This window comes from Pseudophryne corroboree, chromosome 1, assembly GCF_028390025.1.
Source record: "Pseudophryne corroboree isolate aPseCor3 chromosome 1, aPseCor3.hap2, whole genome shotgun sequence".
In the NCBI taxonomy this organism is placed as follows: Eukaryota; Metazoa; Chordata; class Amphibia; order Anura; family Myobatrachidae; genus Pseudophryne; species Pseudophryne corroboree.
This window is the reverse complement of record NC_086444.1, coordinates 125,503,487-125,527,996: the sequence shown is the minus strand read 5'-3', so window position 1 is coordinate 125,527,996 and position 24,510 is coordinate 125,503,487. Positions and strand designations below refer to the sequence as shown.

Here is a 24,510-nt window from a genome sequence, read left to right as displayed (position 1 = left end):
CCTGGATCCCACATGTTCTTTCTGTAGCAAAAGTCTGTGACTGAAACTTTTAAATATTCAATTACAATATTACGTTTAGACGACGCGGCTTTACAAGGGAGAAATCGCGGCTTTTATTCTGCAGCTCCAAAGTTAGTGTAAAATGTAAAAATGACAGGCACAATGCAGTATCTCTAGCACCACACCCCTAATGAGTATGTATGGCCAATGAGGACAATTCATGTTTCATGTCATTTTCTCTGAAAAGGAAAGACATGGATTAATGATGGGGGACTTGTATGTACTGTATTGATACAAAAGTTTTTTTCATACCTTCTAGATGGTAGTTGGTAGTATTTTTTCTCAATATTCTACTGCTTGTATATACACACTTCTAAATCACAATATGTACATTTAAATTCAGGGGCGTCACTATGCTGTGTGACACTCGGTGCAGTGGAAATACCTCATAAGTGTGGATTTGTAGAAGTGGAGATGTTTCCCATAGCAACCAAATAGATTCTAGCTATTATCTTCTAGGAGGTGCTAGATAAATGATAAGTAGAATCTGATTGGTTGCCATGGGCAACATCTCCACTTCTGTGAACCTACCCTTTAGTGAATATACCCCCTATTGTCCTGCAAATGGAATCGCACCATTTTGGGGTGAATTGGGGGCAATTGATGTAGCCTGTAATTAAACTGGCCCCATAGTGTATACCATAGTGTATAAGGGTTAAACACAATGTTTCAAATGCTGGCAATGTTTTGTTAATCACTCAGACACCAGCCTTTTATCCAATGTAACAAGGCGATTGTACAGAGCCTAGGTGGCTTGATACTTACTTAACACTGACCTTGCCCATAGAATGTATGGCGTGCATACAGTGAATACATGGCAACCCTGGAACTATAAAATGTGTGCATGACTAGTGTAACTCTCCACAGTGAATGCATGCCAGCAAGAGACCTCTGCAATAAACATGACAGCAGTGGAATTCTACAGTGAGCGTATGACGACCGTGGAATGCTCCTTCTTAGATATAATTCGCTCATAGCCATTAGACTGAAAAAAGTCATCAAGTCCAGTTGAAATCCGGCCACCTAATAGATTTGGTTCCTCAATGCCGCAGTATTCGTAAATGGTGAAATAACTGAACCGGTTGTGTTGGTTTTGTGTGATTGTTGAGTTATTGGACCGGTGTGTCATCACCTGATTAAAATCAAAACAAACATTTAAAACAAGTGACTTTAAATAAGAATTTTCAAATATGCCAGGTCATTTAAGTTCGATTATCAGCCTCCATATCTTATGCAAATGTGTGTATGCACGCGAGACATTAGAAGTCAGCGACAATGTGTAAAGCACTTAGGTGAACACACACCTGCCCATAAAAGGTTCTCTTTTGGCTATCTGGTTTCTTCTGGAATGTGCTTATGAATTTTAGAATTTTGCCTTGCTAGTTTCCAGTGCCTTGCTTGCTACCTGCCATGACCCATGACCTATGACTTTTGCATCTTGACTGTTATGTGAAATACAGTCTTAACATGAAAACGGAAATACAATCCCCATGGCTGCAACAAAGTGGCTGGGTTAGTAGGAACCACATGTAAAAAAAGGTTCTTTTATATGCAGGTGATTATGGAGTGAGCATCTTTATGATTCTGAGCAGTCCAACCATGCATATAAACTTGTGTAGAATGACCTTTATGTAGGAATGTTTCCCAGAGTAGGCCATGCAAAACAGGATGCGGTTGTGGTCCCGACAGTGGAATCCCGATGGACAGAATCCCGACAGATCCCACCGGTAAGTATTGGGGTTTGGGTTGGATTTAGGTACTAGGGGTTAGTGTTAGGCTGCAGGGTTGGGGAAGATTAGAGTTAGTCTGCATGGGATGGGGGTCAGGGGTAGGGACAAAATACTTGCCAGGATCTGTTGGGATTCTGTCCGTTGAGATTCCGCTGTCTGTCTTCTGTCTGCTGAGATTCCGCTGACGGTCTTCTGAGTGACGGGATCTCAACAGTCTGGATTTCGTACCCAACCCGTGCAGGACATCCTATCTCACAAAAGCTGCTGATGCAATAGAGCTGTGAAATGATGAAGGAGGTCGGGTGTAGCCATGTTATAGCATTTAGAGACCCCATGATGTTCAACAGTAAATAGTATTTGTTGCCAGAAGTTTCCCAGCTGACAGTGAATTGGTTGGACATACCTGATAGATCGAGCGCTTTGGGCACACAGATGTGGCTTGTGAGCAAATTTTTGTTGGTCTGAGAGACTTTAGATAATTACGTTGTAAACAGTATAATAGTATGACCTAGATTAGGCGACATTGATGATCATAATCATGGATTGAGGCCACTCTGGACAAGTGTCAAAAAGTCTTTTGTCATTTGTCCACAGAGCCCTCGATCCATAATTATAAAATCTGCAGTCTTAGAAGGCAGCGATATACTGTATAAACATGTCATACTCCGTATAAGAAAGTTTCAAATGCTGAATTCAGTGTTCCTTTAATGCTCACCTATCATGCCATTTTTATATCTGCCATTGATCGGCTCTACTTCAGATTAAACTGCAATCATTATTAATCTGGTTTATGAAACACAGCAAATGATATGCGGTGGATTTAAGAGATGGAAATTACATGGTAATAAGAACAAACCAGACAGCATGCAAAACCAGTTTACACTGTGTCCCAGAAGACTGGTACCAGTGTATTTGCCGTCACATTGGTTCTCATATGTCTGTTATGTTAAAGTTCTACTTATCTGTATAACAAAGATGATGGCTGATAACAATTAGGTCATCATGTTGTGTGGGTACATGCATGCATATCCGTAGGTGCATGTCGCTGATTTGCTCTCACAGGACACCCGATACACAGTTAGAGGGGCAGTAGATAGCAGCACACGGTGATAGCTAATGGGATCCCTGATTATCCCCCCAACCCTAACCCTCCCTTCCCCGCTGCATAAACCTAACCCTCCCCGCTTGATGCCTAACCCTAACCTCCCCTTCCATGTGCCCAATTCCCGCCCCCCCCCCCCCCTTTCTCTGGCTCATACAGGGAGAGGATCCGTGGTGCCCCTAGCCGGATCAGAGAGTGGGAGCGCGCATTTGCAGTGCAGACAAAGAAACACCCTGGCAACTCTAGTTACATATCTATTTGTCTGTAAATGTATTTTTGTGGCTCTCTGGTAGCCACATTGTTTGCGGTGAAGTGTAAGTCGTGCACCAATGTGTAGGCCTTAGAATCAGAGCTGTGGTTTGAGCAGTCTTTCCAACAGGACCCACATTTGCACATTTCTTCTTGCTGCACGGTTTTCTTGGACTGTTTTCCAAACCACTGCTTGGCACATTGCATGGTATGAAAGGCTCCCAGGTGACATAACATAACTTAATTTGCAGCCTCCTGGTTTGTTCCATCATATTCTGTCAGCAATAAGAGCCTGCTGGTAGTATAATGCAGCATAGGCATACATTTCCTGTACAAGCATTACACGGAGAAAGCATTGGTTTGCATCACTAGAGACAGCGGCGATATTAAAGTTTTGTCTTCTTTAATGGAGCAATAAAGGTGTTTGCTTTCCGGGTTTTTTCATAAATAATCTTCCAGGTTCATTGTCCTTAAAAACCTGCAGAATCCGGAGCATGCAGAAGCTACTGTAACCCCATACAGAACTTAATGAGATATTGGGAAAACACTGATAAGTCAAATAGCTATTAGTAATGTTTATTTGATTGCAAGTCTTAATATTTGCTTTTTGTAGGACATTTGTTAGTCAAGATAATTACAGTAAATAGGGATAGACACAATCTCTCTAAAGAACCACATATAGTACAACAGCTGTTTCGCTGTCTGTTCCTGATAAGCCCCTAGATACATATTGCATAGGCATTAAAGCTACTGAATGACTGGGCTGTATACCATTATTGTGTGGTCACTATACTGTATCTCTGCTGGTGACACTATGTACCTGTATTGCCTTAGCTATAGTGTATAAATTACTGACAGGGGCGTAGCCAGAACTTTGTGGGCCCCATAGCAGCATTTTGAAGGGGCCCCCGTCCCAATGCTTCTAGAGAGACACTTCTCTGCAGCAGTTGTTAATTTTATGCCCTATAATAGTGCCCTAGTTCATTTTCTGAACCATATTAGAGCCTTAATTAATGTTATGCCACTTAGTAGTGCCCTAGTTTCTTTTATGAATTGTAGTAGTGCTTAAGTTCACCCTATGTCACATTTCAGAGCTGCCAGTACACTTTAAGCCACACAGTACCCCCAATTCACATTATGATATATATATATAGTGTTCCCCGTTCATACTGTGCCTCATTACAGTGCCCCAGGTCATATTATATAACATTAAAATGCCCTCTAGTTCATTTTATACCACACTACAATGAGCAGGTCCAGGGGCATACCTAAATATATTGCAGGCCCCAATGAAAAACTCTGAAAGGACCCCTACGTACCACCCAATGGCAAAAAAATAAGAATTTACTTACCGATAATTCTATTTCTCGGAGTCCGTAGTGGATGCTGGGGTTCCTGAAAGGACCATGGGGAATAGCGGCTCCGCAGGAGACAGGGCACAAAAGTAAAGCTTTCCGATCAGGTGGTGTGCACTGGCTCCTCCCCCTATGACCCTCCTCCAAGCCAGTTAGGTACTGTGCCCGGACGAGCGTACACAATAAGGGAGGAATTTTGAATCCCGGGTAAGACTCATACCAGCCACACCAATCACACCGTACAACTTGTGATCTAAACCCAGTTAACAGTATGATAACAGCGGAGCCTCTGAAAAGATGGCTCACAACAATAATAACCCGATTTTTGTAACTATGTACAAGTATTGCAGATAATCCGCACTTGGGATGGGCGCCCAGCATCCACTACGGACTCCGAGAAATAGAATTATCGGTAAGTAAATTCTTATTTTCTCTATCGTCCTAGTGGATGCTGGGGTTCCTGAAAGGACCATGGGGATTATACCAAAGCTCCCAAACGGGCGGGAGAGTGCGGATGACTCTGCAGCACCGAATGAGAGAACTCCAGGTCCTCCTTAGCCAGGGTATCAAATTTGTAGAATTTAGCAAACGTGTTTGCCCCTGACCAAGTAACTGCTCGGCAAAGTTGTAAAGCCGAGACCCCTCGGGCAGCCGCCCAAGATGAGCCCACCTTCCTTGTGGAATGGGCATTTACATATTTTGGCTGTGGCAGGCCTGCCACAGAATGTGCAAGCTGAATTGTATTACACATCCAACTAGCAATAGTCTGCTTAGAAGCAAGAGCACCCAGTTTGTTGGGTGCATACAGGATAACAGCAAGTCAGTTTTCCTGACTCCAGCCGTCCTGGAACATATTTTCAGGGCCCTGACAACATCTAGCAACTTGGAGTCCTCCAAGTCCCTAGTAGGTGCAAGGCACCACAATAAGCTGGTTCAGGTGAAACACTGACACCACCTTAGGGAGAGAACTGGGGACGAGTCCGCAGCTCTGCCCTGTCCGAATGGACAACAGATATGGGCTTTTTTTGAGAAAAAAACACCAATTTGACACTCGCCTGGTCCAGGCCAGGGCCAAGAGCATGGTCACTTTTCATGTGAGATGCTTCAAATCCACAGATTTGACTGGTTTTAAACCAATGTGATTTGAGGAATCCCAGAACTACGTTGAGATCCCACAGTGCCACTGGAGGCACAAAAGGGGGTTGTATATGCAATACTCCCTTGACAAACTTCTGGACTTCAGGAACTGAAGCCAATTCTTCTGGAAGAAAAATCGACAGGGCCGAAATTTGAACCTTAATGGACCCCAATTTGAGGCCCATAGACACTCCTGTTTGCAGGAAATGCAGGAAACGACCGAGTTGAAATTTCTTTGTGGGGCCTTCCTGGCCTCACACCACGCAACATATTTTCGCCACATGTGGTGATAATGTTGTGCGGTCACCTCCTTTCTGGCTTTGACCAGGGTAGGAATGACCTCTTCCGGAATGCCTTTTTCCCTTAGGATCCGGCTTTCCACCGCCATGCCGACAAACGCAGCTGCGGTAAGTCTTGGAACAGACATGGTACTTGCTGAAGCAAGTCCCTTCTTAGCGGCAGAGGCCATAAGACCTCTGTAAGCATCTCTTGAAGTTCCGGGTACCAAGTCCTTCTTGGCCAATCCGGAGCCATGAGTATAGTTCTTACTCCTCTACGTCTTATAATTCTCAGCACCTTAGGTATGAGAAGCAGAGGAGGGAACACATACACCGACTGGTACACCCACGGTGTTACCAGAACGTCCACAGCTATTGCCTGAGGGTCTCTTGACCTGGCGCAATACCTGTCCCGTTTTTTGTTCAGACGGGACGCCATCATGTCCACCTTTGGTATTTCCCAACGGTTTACAATCATGTGGAAAAAACTTCCCGATGAAGTTTCCACTCTCCCGGGTGGAGGTCGTGCCTGCTGAGGAAGTCTGCTTCCCAGTTTCCATTCCCGGGATGAAACACTGCTGACAGTGCTATCACATGATTTTCCGCCCAGCGAAAAGTCTTTGCAGTGTTTGCCATTGCCCTCCTGCTTCTTGTGTCGCCCTGTCTGTTTACGTGGGCGACTGCCGTGATGTTTTTCCCACTGGATCAATACCGGCTGACCTTGAAGCAGAGGTCTTGCTAAGCTTAGAGCATTATAAGTTTACCCTTAGCTCCAGTATATTTATGTGGAGAAAAGTCTCCAGACTTGATCACACTCCCTGGAAATCTTTTCCTTGTGTGACTGCTCCCCAACCTCTCGGGCTGGGCTCCGTGGTCACCAGCATCCAATCCTGAATGCCGAATCTGCGGCCCTCTAGAAGATGAGCACTCTATAACCACCACAGGAGAGACACCCTTGTCCTTGGATATAGGGTTATCCGCTGATGCATCTGAAGATGCGATCCGGACCATTTGTCCAGCAGATCCCACTGAAAAGTTCTTGCGTGAAATCTGCCGAATGGAATTGCTTCGTAGGAAGCCACCATTTTTACCAGGACCCTTGTGCAATGATGCACTGTTTTTAGGAGGTTCCTGACTAGCTCGGATAACTCCCTGGCTTTCTCTTCCGGGAGAAACACCTTTTTCTGGACTGTGTCCAGAATCATCCCTAGGCACAGCAGACGTGTCGTCGGGATCAGCTGCGATTTTGGAATATTTAGAATCCACCCGTGCTGTTGTAGCAGTATCCGAGATAGTGCTACTCCGACCTCCAACTGTTCCCTGGACTATGCCCTTATCAGGGGATCGTCCAAGTAAGGGATAATTAAGACGCCTTTTCTTCGGAGAAGAATCATCATTTCGGCCATTACCTTGGTAAAGACCCGGGTGCCGTGGACAATCCAAACGGCAGCGTCTGAAACTGATAGTGACAGTTCTGCACCACGAACCTGAGGTACCCTTAGTGAGAAGGGCAAATTTGGGACATAGAGGTAAGCATCCCTGATGTCCCGGGACACTATATAGTCCCCTTCTTCCTGGTTCGTTATCACTGCTCTGAGTGACTCCATCTTGATTTGAACCTTTGTAAGTGTTCAAAAATTTTTTTAGAATAAGTCTCACCTAGCCTTCTGGCTTCAGTACCACAATATAGTGTGGAATAATACCCCTTTTCTTGTAGTAGGAGGGGTAATTTAATTATCACCTGCTGGGAATACAGCTTGTGAATTTTTTCCCATACTGCCTCCTTGTCGGAGGGAGACCTTGATAAAGCAGACTTCAGGAGCCTGCGAAGGGGAAACGTCTCGACATTCCAATCTGTACCCCTGGGATACTACTTGTAGGATCCAGGGGTCCTGTACGGTCTCAGCGCCATGTTGAGAACTTGTCAGAAGCGGTGGAACGCTTCTGTTCCTGGGAATGGGCTGCCTGCTGCAGTCTTCTTCCCTTTCCTCTATCCCTGGGCAGATATGATCTTATAGGGACGAAAGGACTGAGGCTGAAAAGACGGTGTCTTTTTCTGCAGAGATGTGACTTAGGGTAAAAACGGCGGATTTTCCAGCAGTTGCCGTGACCACCAGGTCCGATGAACCGACCCCAAATAACTCCTCTTCCTTTATACGGCAATACACCTTTGTGCCGTTTGGAATCTGCATCACCTGACCACTGTCGTGTCCATAACATCTTCTGGCAGATATGGACATCGCATTTACTCTTGATGCCAGAGTGCAAATATCCCTCTGTGCATCTCGCATATATAGAAATGCATCCTTTAAATGCTCTATAGTCAATAAAATACTGTCCCTGTCAAGGGTATCAATATTTTTAGTCAGGGAATCCGACCAAGCCACCCCAGCTCTGCACATCCAGGCTGAGGCGATCGCTGGTCGCAGTATAACACCAGTATGTGTGTATATACTTTTTATGATATTTTCCAGCCTCCTGTCAGCTGGTCCTTGAGGACGGCCCTATCTATAGACGGTACCGCCACTTGTTTTGATAAGCGTGTGAGCGCCTTATCCACCCTAAGGGGTGTTTCCCAACGCGCCCTAACTTCTGGCGGGAAAGGGTATACCGCCCATAATTTTCTATCGGGGGGAACCCACGCATCATCACACACTTTATTTAATTTATCTGATTCAGGAAAAACTACGGTAGTTTTTTCACATCCCACATAATACCCTCTTTTGTGGTACTTGTAGTATCAGAAATATGTAACACCTCCTTCATTGCCTTTAACGTGTGGCCCTAATAAGGAATACGTTTGTTTATTCACCGTCGACACTGGATTCAGTGTCCGTGTCTGTGTCGACCGACTAAAGTAAACGGGCGTTTTAAAAACCCCTGACGGTGTTTCTGAGACGTCTGGACCGGTACTAATTGTTTATCGGCCGTCTCATGTCGTCAACCGACCTTGCAGCGTGTTGACATTATCACGTAATTCCCTAAATAAGCCATCCATTCCGGTGTCGACTCCCTAGAGAGTGACATCACCATTACAGGCAATTGCTCCGCCTCCTCACCAACATCGTCCTCATACATGTCGACACACACGTACCGACACACAGCACACACACAAGGAATGCTCTGATAGAGGACAGGACCCACTAGCCCTTTGGAGAGACAGAGGGAGAGTTTACCAGCACACACCAAAAACGCTATAATTATATAGGGACAACCTTATATAAGTGTTTTCCCTTATAGCATCTTTTTTATATATTTCTAACGCCAATTTAGTGCCCCCCCTCTCTGTTTTAACCCTGTTTCTGTAGTGCAGTGCAGGGGAGAGCCTGGGAGCCTTCCCTCCAGCCTTTCTGTGAGGGAAAATGGCGCTGTGTGCTGAGGAGATAGGCCCCGCCCCTTTTTCGGCGGCCTCGTCTCCCGCTCTTAACGGATTCTGGCAGGGGTTAAATATCTCCATATAGCCTCCGGAGGCTATATGTGAGGTATTTTTAGCCAAAATAGGTATTCATTTGCCTCCCAGGGCGCCCCCCTCCCAGCGCCCTGCACCCTCAGTGACTGCCGTGTGAAGTGTGCTGAGAGGAAAATGGCGCACAGCTGCAGTGCTGTGCGCTACCTTTAGAAGACTGAGGAGTCTTCTGCCGCCGATTCTGGACCTCTTCTTACTTCAGCATCTGCAAGGGGGCCGGCGGCAAGGCTCCGGTGACCATCCAGGCTGTACCTGTGATCGTCCCTCTGGAGCTGATGTCCAGTAGCCAAGAAGCCAATCCATCCTGCACGCAGGTGAGTTCACTTCTTCTCCCCTAAGTCCCTCGTTGCAGTGATCCTGTTGCCAGCAGGACTCACTGTAAAATAAAAAACCTAAGCTAAACTTTTCTAAGCAGCTCTTTAGGAGAGCCACCTAGATTGCACCCTTCTCGGCCGGGCACAAAAATCTAACTGGCTTGGAGGAGGGTCATAGGGGGAGGAGCCAGTGCACACCACCTGATCGGAAAGCTTTACTTTTGTGCCCTGTCTCCTGCGGAGCCGCTATTCCCCATGGTCCTTTCAGGAACCCCAGCATCCACTAGGACGATAGAGAAATGTATATAACACATGTAACTTTGACATGGAAGGCGGGCCCCTTTCAGCTCTGGGCCCCATAGCAGCTGCACTGCCTGCACCTATGGTAGCTACGCCCTTGATTACTGAAACAAAGAGAATGATTATGTTCCTCATACCAGTCTGTGCGGGGCACGGCTAGCAACTCTCATTGCATTTACTGTCATTCAGAACATTACAAGTGATCTGTCATACTTACCTGCTTATTTTATCTTTCATTTTCTCCCCAGTTATAAGAAAACAAAAAAGGTTATTCCCGGGCTGTATCTAAAAGCATGAGGAATTCCTAATAATAGCTGTTCTGCATTCTTATAATGCTAAAATTGCTATCAGTATGTTTTGCTGCTAACTGTCCCTAATTTTCAGAGATTGACCCACCCAGGTTTTGCAGAAATGTCCCTAGTTTTTCAGTGTTAACCAAATTTGAAATAAAAGTCCTCAATTTCTGCAGATTCAACCTACTTTGTACCATTAATTCTGCCCCCACCCCCCTCCAAGTAAATATTCCTTGAATATAAGCTTGCAAATAGGGGGCATGCTTACAGCTCCGAAAAAATAATAATTTAATAAATGATTAATTGCGGGGGGCAGGTAGGGCATGGGGGAGGGAACCCGCTTCCTACGTTAATTGCTCGGAAAGCTGGTGCATCCCCCTTTGCTTTCAGTGTGCAGTGGTCATCTTCCACAATTGTCAATGGGAAGATGGTGCCGCAGGGCACCGGCCAGCAGTAAGTATATTTTGGTGTGGGGGAGGTGGACCCAGGCCTCTGCAGCAGCCGGATAATTAGTATCCTTCCCTCTCTGCGCCACTAGGTCCAGGACCAAGTCAAATTATTTATGGTCAAAGTAATAGGCAAAACCAGGGCTAGTAGTTGGCACCTTAAAACATGTGGACAATCAGAAGCACAACTGTACACCAAAACATAACTGACCCTCAGGATAACAGGGAGGCACAATTCATTTAATATTTTTCCAAATATATCAATAAAAAAACTTTATCCTAGGGGTGCCGTGAAAATAAGGCCGTGAAAGTTTGGGAACCATTGGATTAAATGAAAAGGTTTAGCAGCTTTGTATCCCACCAGTGACCAAATTAGTATATTGCGTTGAAAACAATGCATATAATATACAGTATTGTATATTTATATTGAATGGCTCTTTTACCATATTTATGAACTGTACTTTATTAGCGGTTTAACATGTCTGTGTTATGGCCGCAGTCACTGGAGGACACCATCACTCCTTGTTAAATATGTGATAGCTGACTCTCCCATGCAATGCGCGGGAATCTATCACTGTATATAAAGGACAATGACAATACTTGGTGATAGCCACCATTGACATTAGCTGTTAAAAAACTGCCATATACTCTAGCTCCAGTGAAAGTAGCAATTTTATATAGACCCCTGAGTAGGGAGGCCAATCCCGGGATCGGGATCGATGGGATCCCGGTATTTAGGCCAAAAACCATCCGGTATTCAATCCCGGGATTGGAAGCTCCAATCCCAGGGATTGCAGGATTTACCTGCCACATTGGGGTTTTTTTTAGTGTCGGGCAGCGTTGAGCGTTCTCAGGAGGCTCAGACGCTGCCCGGCTCTCCCAGCCCCCGGCAGTGCGTACTGCGCAGCGTGACATGATGTCAGAGGTCACGCTGCACAGTCTGACACCAGCCGCCCGGACCTCGCAGCCCGTGAGCCCTCCCACCCATGATGGTGAGTCTGACATCAGCCGCCCAGACCGCACCTCACTGCCCGCAACTCACTTGCTAAAGTACCAAAACTATAACTCTTTTCGCTAGCATGCGGGTGGCCGCCTAGCACAGGGCAAGGCTGCCCCACATGCCGGGTGTCTTTCCCCCCCATCCCCCCGCTAACATGCGAGCGCATCGATATTCAGCAATGCGCTTGCATGATTACTGTTGCCCCCACCTACATAGCCTAGCTGCAAAGGCAGACAGCTTCTGGCCATCTTTTAGATAACTATGGCTGCATGTGATGTCACGCAGCTGCAGCGACCTGCCCAGCAGCGGTCCGGACACGCCTCCATTGTCCAGACCGCACCTCTTAAGCGGAGCATCGACGCCCTGTTCCCGCCCCCTCCAGGTCTTAGACTGTGTTCTGAATCCATAGCGATTTTAGCAGATCAGTGTCTGATGCTGAATTAGCCTAACGAGCTATATAACCATTGCTTCATGCGCAGTCACAGTACCCACAGTGGTAGCGCTGCCTGTTCAGCTTAAAGATTTGGGCAAAGTGGGCAGGGGAGGAACATAAGAGGGAAGCGGGCCCTGCTCGTGAGAGCTTACAGTCTAGAGGGGATGGGTAGACAGAGGTGACAAAGAGGGCAGAGACAGTGAGGGAGGAGCATGGACGGGTGAGTTAGGATGAGAGCTGGAAGGCTTTAAACAATTTAGTCATTATTCAGTGTTAGTGACATCTTTGTAGCCTCGGCACATACAGTACATCCGGAGACTCAAAGATAGATTCATGACATAAGAGAAAAACAGTTTGCTACAATGCAATCTAGCAGAAATGACCTTAATTTACATTACATCATGTGTGTACTTAACCCGAAAACTCTGACATGAGTCTGTGGTATATCCCATTCCTTTCTTTCAGCAAATGATTGCATTTGCACAAAGCATTCATTTTTAGCCTGGTTACAGGTCATCATGACCCAAATACAGTGTATCCTGCCTTTTATCAAAACATATTATTAAATCATATAATTTGATGACGGAACTCCCCATTATCCCACACTTTCATCCGATCCTTATTTATCAATTATCAGGTTTTAGACTCGATAATTGTAATTCCTTATTGCCGATATTTGCTGCTTGAAATGGAGGAATTATGGTGTATATGGAGATACCCGTTGCTTCCTACATGGTGCATTCCGGGGATACTTAATATTTGTGGGTATCCTGCCCGCCCTGCCCTCTTGAAAATGGGTGTTCTCGCTAGTGATGAGCGGGTTCGGTTCGTCGGAATCCGAACCCCCCCCAACTTCACCCTTTTTACACAGGTCCGAGGCACACTCGGATCCTCCCGCCTTACTCGGTTAACCCGAGCGCGCTCGAACGTCATCATCCCGCGGTCGGATTCTCGCAAGATTCGTAGTCTATATAAGGAGCCGCGCGTCGCCGCCATTTTTCACTCGTGCATTGGAAATGATAGTGAGAGGACGTGGCTGGCGTCCTCTCAGTTTTATTCAGGTGGCTGCAAATATCTGTGCTCACTGCTTTATTGTGGGGACTGGGGAGCAGCTGTATTATATAGGAGGAGTACAGTGCAGAGTTTTGCTGACCAGTGACCACCAGTATACGTTGTCTGCCTGAAAAACGCTCCATATCTGTGCTCAGTGTGCTGCAAATATCTGTGCTCACACTGCTTTATTGTGGGGACTGGGGACCAGCAGTATTATATAGGAGGAGTACAGTGCAGAGTTTTGCTGACCAGTGACCACCAGTATTATACGTTCTCTGCCTGAAAAACGCTCCATATCTGTGCTCAGTGTGCTGCAAATATCTGTGCTCACACTGCTTTATTGTGGGGACTGGGGACCAGCAGTATTATATAGGAGGAGTACAGTGCAGAGTTTGCTGACCAGTTACCACCAGTATTATACGTTCTCTGCCTGAAAAACGCTCCATATCTGTGCTCGGTATACTGCATATATCTGTGCTCACACTGCTTTATTGTGGGGACTGGGGACCACCAGTATTATATAGGAGGAGTACAGTGCAGAGTTTTGCTGACCAGTGACCACCAGTATTATACGTTCTCTGCCTGAAAAACGCTCCATATCTGTGCTGCATTGTAGTATATAGTAGGAGTACAGTGAATAATTTTGCTGACCACCAGTATATAATATATAGCAGTACGGTACAGAAGGCCACTGCTCTACCTACCTCTGTGTCGTCAAGTATACTGTCCATCCATACCTGTGGTGCATTTCAGTTTTGAACAGTTTGCTGACCACCAGTATATAATATATAGCAGTACGGTACAGAAGGCCACTGCTCTACCTACCTCTGTGTCGTCAAGTATACTATCCATCCATACCTGTGGTGCATTTCAGTTTTGCACAGTTTGCTGACCACCAGTATATAATATATAGCAGTACGGTACAGTAGGTATAATTCCACACATTAAAAAATGGAGAACAAAAATGTGGAGGGTAAAATAGGGAAAGATCAAGATCCACTTCCACCTCGTGCTGAAGCTGCTGCCACTAGTCATGGCCGAGACGATGAAATGCCATCAACGTCGTCTGCCAAGGCCGATGCCCAATGTCATAGTAGACAGCATGTAAAATCCAAAAAAATAAAGCTCAGTAAAATGACCCAAAAATCTAAATCAAAATCGTCTGAGGAGAAGCGTAAACTTGCCAATGTGCCATTTACGACACGGAGTGGCAAGGAACGGCTGAGGGCCTGGCCTATGTTCAAGGCTAGTGGTTCAGCTTCACATGAGGATGGAAGCACTCATCCTCCTGCTAGAAAACTTAAGAGTTAAGATGGCAAAAGCACAGCAAAGAACTGTGAGTTCTTCTAAATCACAAATCCCCAAGGAGAGACCAATTGTGTCGGTTGCAATGCATGCACCTCTTTTTTTCTTTCATTTTTCTTTGCATCATGTGCTGTTTGGGGACTATTTTTGGAAGTGCCATCCTGTCTGACACTGCAGTGCCACTCCTAGATGGGCCAGGTGTTTGTGTCGGCCACTTGGGTCGCTTAGCTTAGTCACACAGCTACCTCATTGCGCCTCTTTTTTTCTTTGCATCATGTGCTGTTTGGGGACTATTTTTTTTAAGTGCCATCCTGTCTGACACTGCAGTGCCACTCCTAGATGGGCCAGGTGTTTGTGTCGGACACTTGGGTCGCTTAGCTTAGTCATCCAGCGACCTCGGTGCAAATTTTAGGACTAAAAATAATATTGTGAGGTGTTCAGAATAGACTGAAAATGAGTGGAAATTATGGTTATTGAGGCTAATAATTCTATGGGATCAAAATGACCCCCAAATTCTATGATTTAAGCTGTTTTTGAGGGTTTTTTGTAAAAAAAAAAACACCCGAATCCAACAAAAAAATTTCAGGGAGGTTTTGCCAAAACGCGTCCGAATCCAAAACACGGCCGCGGAACCGAATCCAAAACCAAAATTCAAAACCCGAAAAATGTCTGGTGCACATCACTAGTTCTCGTGGGATATCCTGCAAATATTATTTGGTAAATAGGCAACTTAAAGAGAATTAAAAGCTTGCATGTTTAAACATGTTCTGCATCATTTAGTGCCCATTGTGGAGATGGGGAGTGGCCTTGTGGGAAGCCCATGATTACATCAATCTGGGGATGTGGCCTCATGGGGAGGGGTGTGGTCTTGCGGAAAGCCCATTACATCACTACAGGGGTGTTACAGGCATTCCGGGAGATGCTGGGTTGCTCCGGGAGACTCTGGCTGCACTGTCCGATCCTCTGTAGTGACAGGAGCTGGGCGCTGCGCGGATATGTCACACCCTGTCACTGCCGGGGAGTCGGAATTTTGCAGGCACCCCCTGGAAAGAGGACACCCGGGTGCGGACTGCACCCCCTTGTGACACCACTGCCCATGAGTAGATGCCAAAGGGGCGTGGTCGCTTGATGTTGAGTGTGACTGCTCCTTTGACAGGCCTGGACCCCCCAGGCGTTGTAATCATTCTGCAACCCCTCTCAACACCGCTGCCAACCAGTAGAAAGCAGAAACTTTGGCTGCTCACTGCAGTAAGTACCCAGGGCTCTAAAAGGGGATTTATCAAAAGTTCTAAAGCACACAAGTGGACGTGTTGCCTGTAGAACCATTCAGATTTCGGCAGTCATTTTATAGACTCTATTAGATTAATTATAGGTAGAACCTAATAGGTTGCAAATGTCATCACCTTCCTCTTTAGAAGTCTGATTTCCAAAATAGAGTCACTGGAGAAACGTTCTTGTATCATAGTCAATATTTTTTACTGTTTCTGTAAATTCTTCTGTTCTCCTTCTGTACCAGTTTGTCTTGCTGTGATAATAAAGTCTGATGATTAATAAACTTCTTAGTGAATACAGTAGATTCTGAAGTGATTGCAAAGTGGAGATATTTGAATGGAGATGTGGGAAAACGAACACGTACAATGCTTAGAAGCAGAATGGTTAGACTTCGATATAGACCAGACTTGTTCTGAAAGGAAGCAGGAAGCATTGTAAAAGCAACAAATATGATATACATTGACCAGACTCACAAGCAGGGAGGGTCACATTATTCAAACCATTTCAAGATTCAAATGGACTCAAAAGTGGTGAATTTAATGCTTGTAGGGAAAGCATGGCAAATGCCTCAAAGATGTGTAACTAGGTAGTAGGTACTATAGTTATACCAGGAGATTGACCAAAATGATTATTTTGAGGAATGGTGAAGAGTAAGACAACTAGAGTTTCAATGCAACAGTGCAAAATCCAAGGGCTTAATATGTGGTACAGAAATAGCAGCATCTGTGGAAGAAAGGGTGTAGGGTCATTACTTCAGGTGACTTTACAGGTAGAAAGACAATATAGTAAACCAATGAGCAGGGAATGGATAGATGCGGTGTTGTGTATATATGGAGGTATTAGTAGCAGAAGTGTACATGTTATTGGTGAGACCATAACTCATACTTGCCTACCCTCCCGGAAAGACCAAGAGGCTCCCGAAAATGCGTGTGGCACTCCTGGCCCCCCGGGGAAGTGGTCAAGTCTCCCGCATCCTTCTTCCCCCCCCCCCCCCCCCCCCCCGCTGCTCCCCCCACTCACCGGCAGCCACACTCACGCAGCATCCCGACACAGAACAGGTGGGCGGGACAATGACGCGATTCGTGCTAAATCGCATCATTGTAGCCCCGCCCTCCCCTTTACAATGCCGGTAATGTGGGCATTGTAAAGTGGGGGGCGGGGCTATGATGACACGATCACATCACCAGTGCCCCTGATCCGCCTCCTCCACGCCCCCCTGCTGTGTGACCTGGCTGCTACCTCCCGGAGGGAGCAGCCAGAAAGTAGGCAACTATGCCATAACTTCAGTGGCAGAGATGTATGTAATATATGTGCTGGCTGCAAGTCCATGGGGATCAGCAGCGCTGTGTCTATCACAGCAGCCGCAGCACACAGGACGCAGCAATCAGCTTCACTGTCCTTCAAAGCCCGTCCCCAGACTCCTGTGAAATCTAGCCAATGAGAGTCTGGAGAAGACTTAAAAGCAGAATGATGAGTCCCGGGTGCGTACGGCGACTGTTATACCCCTTTCAGACCGCCTGAGGCGGGCCGCACCCGGGAGCCTGACACGGAAGCTTTTTGCCTGGTTGGTGACGTCAGCGGTGACACGACGTGGGCGGCGCTTGGAGATCGCATGATCTCCAAGCGCCGCCCATCAACACAGTGAATGGGAAATGGGTCGCATCGACCTGGCTCCCATTCACACCACACAGCGAGTAACCCTGCTCGCTACCCGAGTAGGAATACCGGATCGCTCGGTTATGTGCGTTCATGTGCCGAAAACCCGTGTTCATAGCTGGCAGTCTGAAAGGGGTATTATACACAGACCCGGGATAAAACAGGCCAGCACAGGCTTTATATTACACAACATACTAGGACAGGCTGTATGAATGAAAAAGGTATGGCTGGGAGCAGGGAAAGGTGTGGCTGATATGACAGAATCTGTCATATAGTGTGTATGAATAGAGGTCACAAGGCACAGGTGGACAGGACCATGGAGGTAACAGATGGGACATAGTGGCATAAACCTCCTTGGCCTGTCCATTTGTGTTCACTGTGGATGCTGGAGGGTTTATTTTTGTTTTTGGATGGGTATTGTTAGGAACTTAGTTCATGCTGATTGGTCAGCTGTATTGGTTGGAGGGTGATTGCTGTTCTGGAGGAGCTGCTTGTGAGGAGGAGTGCCATTTTCCCTCCCTGGTTGTGGTTCAGTTTGTGGTCCGTTCATTTATTTTGTTGTGTCAGTGTGGCCTGGTCATGACGGCCTTTGGTTTTGTGTGGTTTAGTTTTGTGTATTGCCCTGGGGGGACGACCGTTTTCTCCGCGGCGACATACTTAGGCTTGGCTGGCAGTTATGTCTAGGGCCACCACTGGGCCAGGTGTGGCCCTGTTCCTTAGCTGTGGATAGCGGTTCCCTCAAGTTGATGGCGATGCTGGCACGTGGCCTCATCATTCTGGGTTACCCGTAAGGGTTTGGGCAGGAGGTCCCGCCATTACGAGTTGGACAGGAATTATGGCATTGGCCTGATCCTTGTGTGAGGTGGGCCGTTGGCCCTGTTATTTTCTTTGCATTTTGGGGGTTATTCAGGTTTGTTAGCAAACCAAAAAAAGTTAGCAATTGGGCAAAACCATGTTGTACTGCAGGTGAGGCAGATGTAACATGTGCAGAGAGAGTTAGATTTGGGAGATGTAACATGTGCGATTGCCTCTGCTTGTCAATCAGGCAGAGGCTTCGCGGGGTGGCAACGCGGTGTTTCCTAGGCGGAAAAGGAGAGTTGCGGGGGCTGAAAATGGGGGGAGTGAGGACACGAACAGGGGTGTGATTGCGGTTGCTGCCTGATGTCACACGCAGCCGCCGCGATCGGAAAGATAGCATTGGGCCTCCTGCGGGTGCAGCTAAGCTGCGCCAGCAGGAGGCATCCTTCATTTCTGCTATCAAGCAGAAATTACGATCGCATCGAGGTAAAGAGGGGGAGGCGGCGGTCAGCATGCTGGGCGTCTTTGCCTTGCGACGGGCGTCCCCCAGCATGCGTTCAGAAGGATTGCAAATTCTGCTAATTAGCAGAATTTGCAATCCTTACTGAATTAGGCCCTTGGTCCTTACATTTGCAGAAAAATATTGGCGTTGTAATTGGTTGCTTCTTTTCAGAGTTACGTGGCAAAACGTCTCTTCGGGTGTGTACACACGGTGAGATCCTTGCTATGCCCGATTTTCACTTGCGATTTCCCTTGAACTCCCTGGAGCCCAGATAGCACAGATTTTGACTAACTTTTCTTGAGATATGGACTATGTGTGCTTACGATTTTGGCTTATGTGAGATGTCACTGACATGTGAGATGAACTAGATCAGGGGTGGGGAACCTTTTTTCTACCGAGGGCCATTTGGATATTTATAAAATCCTTCGGGGGCCATACAAAAATTCTCAACGTAGAGGTACTGTGTGTGCGCGCCTGAGGCGCGCGCACAAAAAAATGGGTGTGGCCAGTTAAAATGGGACGTGATACACATATGCCCCCAATAGTGCGGTGCCAGATACACAATTGCCCCCACAGTGCCAGGTATACAGATGCCCCCACAGTGCCAGGTATACAAATGCCCCTCACAGTGCCAGGTATACAGATGTCCCCACAGTGCCAGGTATACAGATGTCCCCACAGTGCCAGGTATACAGATGTCCCCACAGTGCCAGGTGTACAAATGCCCCTCACAGTGCCAGGTATACAGATGCCCCCACAGTGCCAGGTATACAAATGCCCCTCACAGTGTCAGGTATACAGATGTCCCCACAGTGCCAGGTATACAAATGCCCCTCACCGTGCCAGGTATACAGATTCCCCCACAGTGCCAGGTATACAGATGCCCCCACAGTGCCAGGTATACAGCTGTCCCCACAGTGCCAGGTATACAGCTGTCCCCACAGTGCCAGGTATACAAATGCCCCTCACAGTGCCAGGTATACAAATGCCCCTCACAGTGCCAAGTATACAGATGCCCCCCACAGTGCCAGGTATACAGATGCCCCCCACAGTGCCAGGTATACAGATGCCCCCCACAGTGCCAGGTATACAAATGCCCCCCACAGTGCCAGGTATACAGATGCCCTGCCCTGGCCCCCCCCCCCTCCCCTCCGTGCTGCTTAACGTGCTGCTTTCGGCGGGACACGGAGGAGAGCGCGGCTATGTTGGGCGGCGGCGGCATGTAGGACTTGAAAAACCAGCCGCCGGTTCGAGAGCCAATCAGAGCTCGCGGACCGGCAGCCGCGGCTTCTGATTGGCTGCCGGTCCACCAGCTCTGATTGGCTCACGAACCGGCGGCTGGTTTCAAGTCATACACGCCGCCGCTCCCACCCGACAGCCGCGCTCTCCTCCCTGTTCTGACAGCTGAGACACGCTTCCGCCGGACTGAGCGGCAGAGTGTCTCACTGACACAAGCTGGTGGGCCGGACCAAACGGCTTCGCGGGCCTTATACGGCCCGCGGGCCTTATACGGCCCGCGGGCCTTATACGGCCCGCGGGCCGGAGGTTCCCCACCCCTGAACTAGATAGTACACCGATCTAGCAAGGATTGACTTGTCTGCACAGTCTATCTTTTCTTGCGATGCCGACCTGGCGGGACCGCGCATCAGGATCGAATCGGGATCGCAAGGTGACTTTCACCTTGCGATCTGCACTAACTTTTCTTGAGATTTTGACTATATAGTCAAAATCGAAAGAAAATATCTCGCCGTCTGTACACACCCTAAGCCATATACAATGCATCACCATTGAGCTCTGGAAAATGTGACAGTTGGTGAACTCTCCCTGTGACCTGGAACATGTGACCTGCTGGGTGGTCTGGAAATTGTGATAGTTATTTGCAACCACCCACTACGCAGGGATTTCTCAAAAATTCGACTCCAAAGGGTGTGAAAAGGGATAAAATGTTCCGCCCAGTAAAACCTTTGCCCAGTTGAAAGCTAGTTTTATGAGTAACCAATGCCAGTACTTCAGTGTATTGTTAATATTTAAGTTACGTGTGGGGCTCATATAGTGATGTTTCATTTCCCCTCAGAAGGGTTTTTTGCCTAATTAGATGATTTCCACATAAAGGGAAACCTAATTTGTCCTGATATTTTAATCATAAATGTTGGGAGGTATGCTAGTGATGTCACTACTGAATGTATAAATAATAAACAGTGGGGAGGTATGTCAGTGATGTCACTACAGTCTGTATAAATAATAAACAGTAGGGAGGTATGCTAGTGATGTCACTACTGTATGTATAAATAATAAACGGTGGGTAGGTATGCCAGTGATGTCACTACTGTATGAATAATATACATTGGGGAGGTATGCCAGTGATGTCACTATTGTATGTGTAAAAACAGTGGGGAGGTATGCCAGTGATGTCAATACCATATGTATAATAAACTGTGGGGAGGTATGCCAGTGATGTCACTACTGTATGAAAACTAAACAGTGGGGTGGTATGCCAGTGTTGTCACTACTGTATAAATAATAAACTGGAGAGGTATGCTAGTGATGTCACTACTGTATGAATAATAAACAGTGGAGAGGTATGCTAGTGATGTCACTACTGTATGAATAATAAACTGTGGAGAGGTATGCCAGTGATGTCACTACTGTATGAATACTAAACTGTGGAGAGGTATGCTAGTGATGTCACTACTGTATGAATAATAAACTTAGGGGAGGTATGTCAGTGATGTCACTACTGTATGAATAATAAAATGTAGAGAGGTATGCTAGTGATGTCACTACTGTATGAATAATAAACTGTGGGGTGGTATGCTAGTGATGTCACTACTGTATGAATCCTAAACATTGGGGAGGTATGTCAGTGATGTCACTACTGTATGAATCATAAACATTGGGGAGGTACAGTATGTCAGTGATGTCACTACTGTACATTGGGGAGGTATGTCAGTGATGTCACTACTGTATGAATCATAAACATTGGGGAGGTATGTCAGTGATGTCACTACTGTATGAATCATAAACATTGGGGAAGTATGTCAGTGATGTCACTACTGTACATTGGGGAGGTATGTCAGTGATGTCACTATCTCAATTTGACTTGAGAGTGTGCATGCTGTTGGCTCAGTCTATATAATTGCTGTCTCTACTGTGATTGGACTAGAAGTGCATACAGTATGGAAGAAAAACAGGATGGTGTTGGGAAAGCTGTGACACATGAGACTCTTCAGTTATCCATATTACAGAGCTGAGACATTTAAAGTCTAGCATTTAATCATTCATTTTATTTCTCCCTCAATGCATTGACTTGATATTAGAGTTAATTTAATTTTTGTAATGTCATTCCCTGATTTCAGTACAGTATGCCCGTGGCACTATCATTTATCTCTCGGCTAATTTAATAACGAGCGTTTGTGTGCCAAATTATTCAGCACCAGAAGCACAGTGAGGCTTGGACATGCAGAGACAGCGCATACTCAGTCATTGTGTATTTGTCTTATTAAAATGCAGGTTTAAAGTATATAATAATGTATTATACTGTGACATTCCAATATTTTTCAACATTAAAATATGATCGGATTTACGTTAATACAAGTGAAAAATTGTTCTTTTAGCTATGAGTGTATTTAACAAAATGAACAGTACAGAAATAAATAAATCAACCTGTAATACAGGAATTTGCTGAAGCCATTCCCTGACTCTAAACCTGTCCCTATATCAGCAATGTACTGTATTCCATACCTCCCAATTCAATGTGATTAGAAGAGGGATATGGTTGCGCACCGAAAAAGCGCGCCCGAAATTAGGGGGCGTGGCCTCGTGGCAAGCACCACTATCACAAGCCATGCCCCCGTTTCCATCACTATGGGGGCATGAACAGTGCTCAGTGAGCTGCTGGCCATGCCCCCTCTGTCACGCACTGCCGGGTAACAGACACTGTGCGTATGTGCACAGCATCTATTCATCGCTGCTCTGCTCAGCGAGTGACGGGGATCTCCCAACGCCCCCCCACTGCGGGACAGTGCTACACGAGGGTGAGGGTGAGACTGCGGGAAAGACTATGAAAAATGCGACTGTCCCGCCACAAAACAGGACAGTTGGGAGTTATGGTATTCTAGGGATGACCATCGGTGTGCTCATCATCGATGGTTACCAGGAATGGTGAAGTTATGAGTATCCATCAATGGTAACAAACTATGCTATGGAAGACCATCGATGGTTTCACCCACCGATGGTCATCCCTGTTCTTTCACTGATTGGGCCGCGGGCCAATAACAGCATGGGGCAGGGCTATGCTCCGTTTCCCGACACTCAGAGAAAAAAAATCAGATGCTTCTATACCATCAATGACGGGAAGATATTTGTTTCTTCTCCATCGATGGCAAAAATATGTGGCATTGGTCATAGACCATCGATGATTTTGAATCAACGATGGTTGATAGCCATCCCTACTATATTATACATCAGGCTGTTCTAGTCAGTTATTCTGTATTAGGTATAGGAAAAGGTAACACAGTCACTATCGACCATATACATAATACACTTATATAACTAAAAAAAAAAATATAATTCCACAAGTCCTTAGTAATAGTGAGCATTCATGGCGAGAAACAGTCTTAATAAATGTACGTGTAAACTTGGTCCATATATCTTTTCAAAATGCAGTCCTCAGATAATGATGGTCTCGAGATACATAGAACAAAAGCAACAATAGTGTAGCACGTCCCAACCAAATATCATATGCACCTCTGCCACCAGATTTATTCTGTGGACAGTGACTACGTCCTCCAGCTCTATACAGTATATAGTGAATAGTGTGATGTACTGTACTCATACCGCAATCTCATGCGTTCCGCTCAATAACCGGCCCTTACCTTCAGACACACCTTACAAAGGAGGACATCACACACCACATATATAGGTAAATAGATGGGCGTACCCTACTCACAGCTTCAAACATACAGCAATTTTCATAAAGGTTTCTTCATAACCGGCCCTTACCTCCAGACACACACCTTTCAAAGGAGGACATCACCCACCACATATAGGTAAATAGATGGGCGTACCCTACTCACAGCTTCAAAAGTACAGCAATTCTCATAAAGGTTTTTTGGGGGGATATTCCTCTGGACCTTACTCCTTCGTCCTACCCGGAATGGCCGTCTTATCAGAAGTGGTTTAAAACCAACACATTTCTTTAAACATAAAAAGCAAAACATAAGCTGATAGGGTCAGAACACTAAAGAGGATGATGATAAAATTACCTGAAGGAGGGTATAAAGTCCGGACCACCACCCCTCACATGATATGCCTCGTCCAGTCCCAGTGATGGTTCACTTCAGCAAGGTCCACAGACCCTCCACCGACATGTTTCCACTTAATGTCTTCCTTCAGCATAGACAGCGCAGTTCCTGGAGTATGAGAGAGTAATATTATTCCTTTGTCATATTGAAAGGCCTAACTAGATGTTTTTTTATCATAAATCTTAAAGGGCGTTTCCACTGTTTAGCTGGGTACACACTTAGCAATGTGTACCCAGCCCGACATCGCCGTCGATGGGACCCGTCTAGAGCCGGAGTAACGGCGGGGCGGAAGGGGCAGTCCTCCCGGGGCCCCCACACACTGTCCTCACAACTGGGAAAAAAACATCAGAGTAGGAGTACAGCATTTACCTGTCTCCTCTCCGTCCTCCGCGGCAGCTGAGATGTTCCATCATTACAGCTGCGGCCGCCGAGGAGCTTCACTCACTGCAGTGTGAAGT

General features: G+C 46.4%; 1 protein-coding gene and 1 long non-coding RNA gene across 8 annotated transcripts in view; one reads left to right on the top strand and one right to left on the bottom strand.

Annotated features, from left to right (window-relative positions):
* The window catches only part of PDE4D (phosphodiesterase 4D), a 1,020,783-nt gene that overhangs the window by 472,549 nt on the left and 523,724 nt on the right, over window positions 1-24,510 (top strand). The window lies entirely within an intron of this gene.
* On the bottom strand, window positions 90-24,510 carry LOC135056989 (uncharacterized). 5 transcript variants are annotated; one of them, XR_010244101.1, is made up of 5 exons: window positions 24,422-24,510; window positions 24,014-24,160; window positions 23,825-23,944; window positions 15,925-16,205; window positions 90-1,192 (listed from the first exon to the last, which is right to left on the bottom strand). It is a non-coding gene; the product is annotated as an uncharacterized LOC135056989 (long non-coding RNA). The 5 variants fall into 5 exon arrangements; XR_010244104.1 differs by lacking the exon at window positions 15,925-16,205; XR_010244102.1 differs by lacking the exon at window positions 23,825-23,944.